Here is a 9,044-nt window from a genome sequence, read left to right on the forward strand (position 1 = left end):
AATATAATCCTCATTCACTTCATCACCCAATTTTTCTGCAAAGTCAAATCTTGCTTTCTTTTCCTGTAGGGAGATGTGGATGTCCATGCACAGCTCCATCCATCCTATGTTGTGGCAAACACCGAGTGATCAGATAGGCAGAGAGTGAACGTGGGGAACTCCCACTGACATCAGTGGCTAGATATTTTCCTATGCAGTGGGTACGCGATCTAGTCCCAGAGTGACAATGTATTTGGCCTTCTCATCTGCTTCCTGACAGTTGACTATAAATCTGTCTTTTGGGATCTTTGTTTTTCTTCTCTTGTTGAAGAATGAATTGGGCAGCCATTTGAGTTTCTTTTTCCCAATCTAAGGTAAAGGGAAGCTGCTATTAATTTATCTCAGGCTTCTTTGTGACATTAATTCATTTCCATCAGCTATTCCTTTTGCTAGTTTGCAGGTAATACACTGTCAACACTATTTTCCTGGTGAAAAAGATTTCAAGAAATGGTACCCAAAAAATGGCAGCAGTAGATCTGACACCCAACCAGTTTCATTCATTTAGGCCTGCTCTAGGAGTACAACTTAGTGTAATAAAATGTATTCCCTGTTCTGTCATATCCATGGAGAAAAACAGTCCAGAGACCGTGGGTTGGGAGGAGAGAGGTGGCAGACATCGCCAGATGGTGCTGGTACATACAGTCTCACCTGGCCACACACGTTTTGAGTGTTGCTCTGCTCGTACTTGTCTCCAGTTGAAGGCTGTTGTTGGAAGAGAAGTCGGGAAGAGCATCCAAGTTTCGTCCTTGCGGTGATGTCCCCTGGAGAACTTCTCAGAGAGGTGTTGCTACCTGGGCATTTGGGTTTGGGTTGAAGTTTTGGAGCGCATGCTTTGCTTGAGCAATCTGCATGCTTTCTGTGGTCAAGGCCTGGGTTAGGAAACCTGCCATTCTCCCACGCTGGCAAACTCATCGAACAGGTCAGTGGTGGCTGGCAAACCTTGAGGTCTGCGCCTTGGAGCTGTCGGTCTTGCTTATCTTGCTGTTTCACTTCTCTAAAAATTAAATATAAATAGGGCAATATATCAGGTCTCTTGTGGTGGAATAAATTCTGATCAACTGTATGGCTATATTGCATTGTACTGTATTATGATAAAGTGCTGTGCATTAGTGTTTTTCAGTTGGTGCTATGCCCAGACACCTTGCAGCCTGATAAATTATGTGCAAGTCTCATGCTCCTATAAACTGAAAGGCAGTCAGTTTCAGAAAAAAAAAAACCCAACTCCCCTCCCCATCCCCACCAAAAACCCAGTGATTGAGAAGAGCACAACACAGTCAAGCATACTATCTCGAGGCAAAAGGTTTGATTACTGTTTATTTCATTGAAGCTATTTGGCAATGTAAGTGTGTATCACCATCATCAGAGTTGTTAAAAAATGCACAAATGAGTACCGACTTATCCTCCTCCCTGAAATGAATGAATGAGGACATTTCATTTTGTTTATGTTTTTCAGATCTTCAACTAAAAGCATAGTTTTCTGATGATTTTTTGTTTAAAAACATCATAAATGTGAACGATCATAGAGAAATTAGAAAGTATTCTCTTTTTCTTCCTTTCGAAAAAATGGAAAGCATTCATTTATTTTTAACCTTTGGTAGCAAACCTTTACACTTTTTAGCTAGCTGTAGTAATTATCTATAACAGAATTCTACCGGGACGTGAAAACTGACATATTTCACTTCTCTCTTTTCCCACTCCCCCAAGAGTTTAGTGGGTTCTTTTCTGACCGTAAGTGATTGGGGGATCTGACTTGTGGTTCAATATTACTGCATTGAAAAAAAGTGCCACCTCTTGAATTATTCATATCACTTCCTGCAGCCTCTAGAGATCCTTAGATATCTCTGATTCTTATATGAACCAGCTTGATTCTGTTTAGCTTGTAAAATTTGATAGTATCAGAGCTCAAAAGGCTGTGGTAGGTGGACTGTCTAATTTTAACTGCTTGATAACCTCACAGATGTGCCTGTATGTGCAGATGTACACACACCCATGTGGGGCTACATCCTGCAAGGTGCTGAGCAATGTGGCTCTGCTCCTGCAAAGCACTTAAACAGCTGCTTAGCATGGAGCCTCTGGGCTCCAGCCAAGACAGAGGTACTGTGACATGACTTGCATCGTGAATTGCATTCATATTTATGGCTGGAGCTGGTCTGAAAATGAGGGTAGGTAATCCAAATAAGGTGTTTGTTTTATATTGAAAGGGAGTATTCACAAAGGTTAGCTTAGCCTGATAGAGTCACTCCCAGAGGCCCTCTGGGGAAGCCCATCTTGCTCCATTCACTGTAGAGGATGTCTGGAGAGATTAACCTTGTGAGGATAAAGTGAGCCTTTGTGAATACCCTCCAAAACGTCATGCTCATATTTCTGACCTGCTTCAGTTCTTGGACTCTGGGTAACATTTACAAAAGGGTTCTTTGGTTAATGCTCAGGTGGAGGGTGTAATATGTACAATGGTGTTTAAAGCTGAACCTTGGTTTCAATGCTTGTGTTAAATATAGTTTTATCCTTATAATTTTCAGTTGTTCTTCCAGTTTCCTGGCTGAGATGTGTCATTGACATGCCATTGATTCTTTCTGTGATAATACATTTTTGCTAAAGTGACTTCTGTTTTTCCAGGCTGTTGAGGTGGAGCTATGATTTTTAAATCCTCTTACCTCAGTCAATTACAGCGACATTGTGCTAAGCAAGCGAACACCAAGGTATTAACACAGTATACAGTGGATGTGTAATCTGGACAATAGAACAGGTTAAAAATGATGATACATGATTGTAGAATAATAAGTAGGATAAATAAGTGCAAGAGTGTGTTAGAGCATCTCCTCTTTGGTTCTCTTTGCATTTTGGTTTTTAAAGCTAGTTTCTTCAAAATGTGTCTAACTTTGTTCTGTGTGCAGAATTAAGACTACGTTAATCCTTTGGGGCACTGACACTCATAATCTTATGGCAAGAAGGACAGAAAAGGAGAAGACAACAATCAAAATCTCAGTGAATAGGGCTGAAGGGGTGGTTGTAGCATCTGGTTCCATATTAGTTTTGACATGATATTTGAATGTGATAGTCAGTAAAGGATTTCATAGGACGAAAGTGAGTCCAGGAGGTAATAAACATCTCCAAGAGCCATGCAAGGATTTTGGTCATGTGACATGGTTGTGGCTGAACCATTCAAGTTAGCTTTCCAGTGCTCTATCTGCCCACTTGCTTCAGTGTATAATGTGTATTCCTTCTCTCACCTTATAACTCTGGCACCTGGGCATTACTGCAGATAAATAATTATTTTATTTGGTAATCCTTTCCCCCCATAGAACAAGGATTACCTGGTGGTCTTTGCCCTGTTTGATTTACTCTAACATAAATAAATTCAGACAGTAGCTTTAAATTTGCTTCCTACTGGAGCCCAAATCTAAAGAAAGGAAATTACAAATCAGGTGATCAGAATAATGGTTTTCTTTTTCCATGTGAAATAGTAAATTACTATGTTAGGCAGCTGAAATAAGAAAAATTTGCCTATGCTTATTTTGGTCTTGATCTTATAACAAATATACAATTTTTAAAAAGTCGAATGATACACAAATGAAGAAACCAACCAAACATTGACAATAAACTGAAGGTTTTCTTTAGAGAGGCAACATGTGAATGGCAGTCAAGCTGTATGTTTTATACCCAGTATACAATGCTAACATCTAATCTTCTAACATGTCTGGTTCATTATTGCTTCTATGGATGCAGAGCCCAGGGAAGCATCTGTGCCGTTTGGACTGCACAGCTGTGGAAGTCACTCCCTACCCAGAGGGAATGTTTTGACTGACCATCACAGAGAGAGAACTGTTTCCGAAGGGGAAGGAGTCCACTGGTATAAAGCTCATGTCCTCCAATACATCTGCTGATTCACACATAAAAAACAAACAAAAAAAGAGTCTCTTGGAAACAAATATCCTTGAAACACTTTTTGTAGGTGAGAACTTCAGATGATGGGATAGAAGATGGATGGAGAAGGTTGTAGTCTATTGTCCAGCTCACATCTGTCATCATCTTCTCAAGTACAGCACCAGCAGAGAGCAGGAGATTTCTGTCTTAATTCACAATCAAGTCCTGAATTTTCAATCCTGAGAGGTAGAAATTTTTTGTTTCTGTTTAAAAAGAGACAGAGCTGAAAGCACTTGCTGAAGCTGTACGCAGTCTGAGCTGGAGTAACTTGTGCAGGATGCTAGGACCAGTGGGAATTGAAAAACCAGACCCACTTCCCATCTTTAGGCTTCCTCTCCCAGGCATGCAGCAAATGTGTTATTCGCTCCCTGCCCCTTTGCACACTGGGCTGACCTTCCCCTGAAATAAGTCCGCCCAGCGTGAGAGCAACATATGGAGCCTTCTGGGCCTTGCTCTGTCCAAAAGGCTGTGTCATTTTTAGGCAGTATAGTACCCCCGGTGGGACTGACCTTCCTCCGCTTAAAATAAGTATCAAGACTCTTATTGACTTCTGTGGAAAGGGGATTGGGCACTGAGCTTGCTTCTGGGAAAACAGAAAATAAAAAGGCAAGCTATATAGATTCCCTAAGAGTCCATAATATAGGCATTACTCATGCAAATGCAATATTTAGGCTATCTATCTTAAATGCATATTAGTTGGAACATGGATAGTGATTTTCTCTACAAATAGAGCTTCTGTATGTGCAAGGTGACTGGTGTATTGCAGCAACACAGCACAGCAAAGGAGCCCCCACAGTGAGAGGACAATAGAGAGTAGGGAAGGGTCGAGGCAAAGCACTTTGCACTGAGTCCTTTACTTTAGAGAGTATACTCCTGGTATAAGTACTTTGTGATATTCAGCTTTTGCTCTGGGCCTGCTAGAATTTTCATCAGATCATGAAAATGGTCACTTATGAGTATTTTAACTGTACTGTCTTGAGAGAGAGTTTGCTGTGCATTTTTGTGGAAGGCAAAGTATGAGTTTTTTGAATGCTTAGGAAAAAATGGTACAGGTTTTCTAATGTCTGCATGCTGCAGTACTGCTTAGAGCCTAAAGCACTTAGGAACAACTCCAAAGACTTGGGTTCTGTTCTCAAATCTGCTTGTGGACTAACACAGATCTTGGTGACACTCATCCCCCCAGGTCTCTCCCCTAAGTCATCCTGATCTCAAAATGGACACGAGAATCTGGACCCTGAGCAAAGTCTGCAAAATGCTATATAAAACCCATGGTGTTATTCTTAAGGAAGAAACAGCCAAAGCTAGAACCAGCTGCACTGGGATGGATGGATGTAGATATATACAACTTTACAGCTACAACTGTGTCTGACAATTTGGAGTCCACACATTTCTCTGTATGGTAAAAACTGAGGAAACAGGTTAGTCTTTCCCCTTGTTAATCTATAGCTGATCATCCCTATATATTAGCTGTGCGCTAAGTGTAGTAACAGACTAGTCTGGTAATCAATCCAAATATATTCTTATTAGATACTCTCCTGGAGACTGTGCAAAAATATAACATCAACTGGAACTGCTGAAGCTGACAAACCATCTCCTTTGTTCTGATCATTCCAAAATGCTGCTCATACAAAGGTTATTATGAAAAACCAAAATAAAGTCAAAAAAAGACTAATTTCCTTGTTTATATATCAGTGTACGTACTCTCTACAAATCAGACAGTGTAATGATGGGACTGACCTGTAAGTGTGGGAGTGCAAACGGGCATGACGCATCACCTTCTTTCTGTGAGAGAAACCTTCTCCTGGAAACAGACAAGTCAGGCAGTGTGCATTTTAATTAAAATCACATCCTGGGCATTTAAGTTTTCAAAAATTATTAGTATGACAGAGGTTACCTTTTCTTGTGACTACTATTATTACTGTCAGACTGCCTGCTTCAAGTGGGGGGCTGAAGGTTACATATGGGATGGGGGAATGTAAAGTTAGTTGGAAGGGGTTAGTACACAGGGCCGTAGCCCTGGAATGCTCTTTGTTGGCTAGCATTCACTAGCTGTCTTGTCTACAGCTGTGCAAAAGACCCCTTAGGACATTATGCATAGCCCTCAGCAGTGACTACAGTGCTATAAACTGCAGGTGACTCCGGTCAAATCCAATTTCTCTTCCTGAACAGAGCACATACTATCACTGCTGTAAATTTCTTGCCAAGGTAAACAGGGATAACAACTTTATGGATTATTAGAGAGGTTTTCTTTCAAATTTATGCTTGAAATTGTTTTATTTTTAAAATAATTTTGCATGGTTCACATTCCTGCGCTTGTAATTGCAGCTAATGGAGCATGATGGAAGCTGACATTTGAGTGCATATAAATAGTCTTACCGGTGAAAAGATGAGCTATTTCACTCAGTAAGGGACCACACTTGTCTTTCATGTAGCAAACTTAGGACTCACAAAGAGGCTTTCTAGGAATGTCTTAATTTTTTTTCTCTATTCACACCAACATTTCTGTGATTCGTGAATGCTCATTTTACAAACACAGCTGTGCCACAAAGGGATGAAATGACCTTCCCAAGGCTGTACAAGAAGTTGTGGTATAGTCAGCAGTTGACTCACTCTCCTAAAACTCTATTCCATTCTATTGTATTATTCTTTGGCACCTAACTAACCCTTGAGCCTTGAAAAATCTTCCCCTCTGGAAACGAGCTTTGTTTCAGTTCTGCAGAGCACAACCAGTTTAAAAACAGAGGAGAAAAAAGGACATCTTTAGGGAAAAATATAAAAAAGGCGCAAGAAAAACAAATTATTTCATAGTTTAAAATTCCACTTTGAAGTGCATTTTGGTGATTATCAGATAAATCCCTAAGAACAGAATTGGAATGACACTATATATGTGCTTGAAGCAGCCCTCCCTTTAATGGATCTTTTGGAACTTGCTTAAGTTGCCATGAGAAGATCATTTTTATCATGCTGTATTGTAAATATTTTAGTACTAAAGTTGGCTTTTAATAAAATTAACTACAAGTTCAAAATGTTTAATGGACTCCATGGCAGTAAAATTAAGAAGAATGTCATTTTGTCTCCTTAATGTGCCCTCAAACATTCTTGCAATGAATTAGAACGTTGATTGTTATTTTTCAGCTCAGGACTTGGCAGGTGTGTAACGCGACTCCTGATAGCAGGACAGCAGATTACATTCTCCTGTAAAACCATTTCTAAGGGACTTGGCACAAAAACTGTTATTGCATGTCTGCAGGTGTTTAGTAATTGGATTAATGCAGAGCAGAAGGAATGTCTGATGCCCCAGCACTGAGAAACGCTGAGGAAAGACACATTCATTTCTAAGAGTAACCTGGAATGTATGATGACAGCCTGTTCACACACATAGAGCCAGATCTAAGCCTGCGAGTTTAAAATTAACTGCTGTGAGCAATCACCTTCCAGAGAAAAGTTTATCCAAACCTAAATACAATAACAGGAGCTCTGTAAGTAAGGGGGTAGGGAGCTTTGGGCTATGTTTTGATCCTATTCCAAAAGCAACTTGCATAACCTTAGCAAAAGTCTTTATATCATGCATATCATGGATCCCTAAAATCCTAGGTGTCTAATAAAAATGTCCTTGATAAACATAATAGTCTCTTGAAATTCTGTAAAGGTATAGAGAATATAATATAATCTCAGATCAAGGGCTTTCAAGGTAAATTGATGTTCTTTTAAGTATCTTGACCATGAATGAGAACGGCTTTTGTAATGGCCAGGGACCAAAGACATAAATCTTTTCATACTGATGAAAATATTAAACTAGGATGACCATTTAAACCAGTAAACACTAGAAATGAATTTCTGAAAGGGTCTCATTTTAGATCCTGTCAAGGTTCAGAGAAATGCTTGCATGTAGTCTTTGGTTTTGCTAAGTTCACATGCACAGCTTAAGGTTGTTCCTGAGAATTCATTTCAACATGGCTACTGTGTTAGAGAGCATCTCTTGCACATATAGCTTATGACTAACAGCAGAGGAATTTAGGTATAAAAACAGTTCTTTGTGTTATCCTCTGCTGGATAACCAGGACCCTTGAGATTCAACTCTCTGCTGTTGGGGCTCCTGGGAGGACAGAAATGATGCAAGTCCAATGAGGGCACTCTAGGAAGTATCATCTTTTTTTAACCTCTCACAGTTTTATTTTCCAGGTCCATACTGTGTTCTATTCATGTGAGGAAAGACAGGTACCAAAGTGACAGACCAGCGTGCTTTTTGGCTATCTGCCTCCTTAAGAAGCAGTACTAGCTAGATGCAGCTAGGAGAGACCACAGCCCGGTAGCCAAACTGTTGGCTTATTAGAAGAATGACCACAGTTTGGATGATGTTCATGCCTCACACTTATTGGGATTTCCCCAGTGCCTCTTCCAGACCATGCCTCACATGAAGATCTAAGTCCTTCTGGCTTTTGCTCCATCTCTCTGGCCTTCATGACAGAAGCTGAGGAGACAGGATGATTCCACATCATTGTATATCGATTGTTTAGAAACACAATTTCCTGAAAGGAACAATGGGTTGATTTCAAGATGAAGTAAAATTTGCAGTCTCCCTGTGAACTTACAGGCAAATAAGAATCCTAAGGGACAAGAATATGTTCTTAAAATTAAAATAAATATAGATCATTTTCTTTAGATCGCATTGCTTATGGAAGAGATGTATCTTCCTTGGGGAATTTAATCAAAATATCCTTGCATTTTGGGAATAATACTGAATTATTTTACCAGTTTTAATAGCTTAATCCTATGCAGTGTATGACATTTTACTAGGGATCAGGAATTTAGCTCTCTAAATAACCATGGGGCCAGTGGCAGCCCCACGGAGGTCATTGAGAACTGTGCGCTGACTTCCAAATGCAGCAGTCACAAATCACTCTTGCTGCAGTTAAAGCTGCCAAACAACTTCCATTATAACCTCATCTTTTACATGTGCATAACTTCCCCCAGCTTGATCTCTGTCAGAAGGCTTATTGTTGAGGACATGGCCAATAGAGGACTGACTGCATATGTAATAGAGCTCATATCGCACAGATAAATGCACATAAACAACATAC

Source organism: Dromaius novaehollandiae, chromosome 3 (genome assembly GCF_036370855.1).
Source record: "Dromaius novaehollandiae isolate bDroNov1 chromosome 3, bDroNov1.hap1, whole genome shotgun sequence".
Classification (NCBI taxonomy): Eukaryota; Metazoa; Chordata; class Aves; order Casuariiformes; family Dromaiidae; genus Dromaius; species Dromaius novaehollandiae.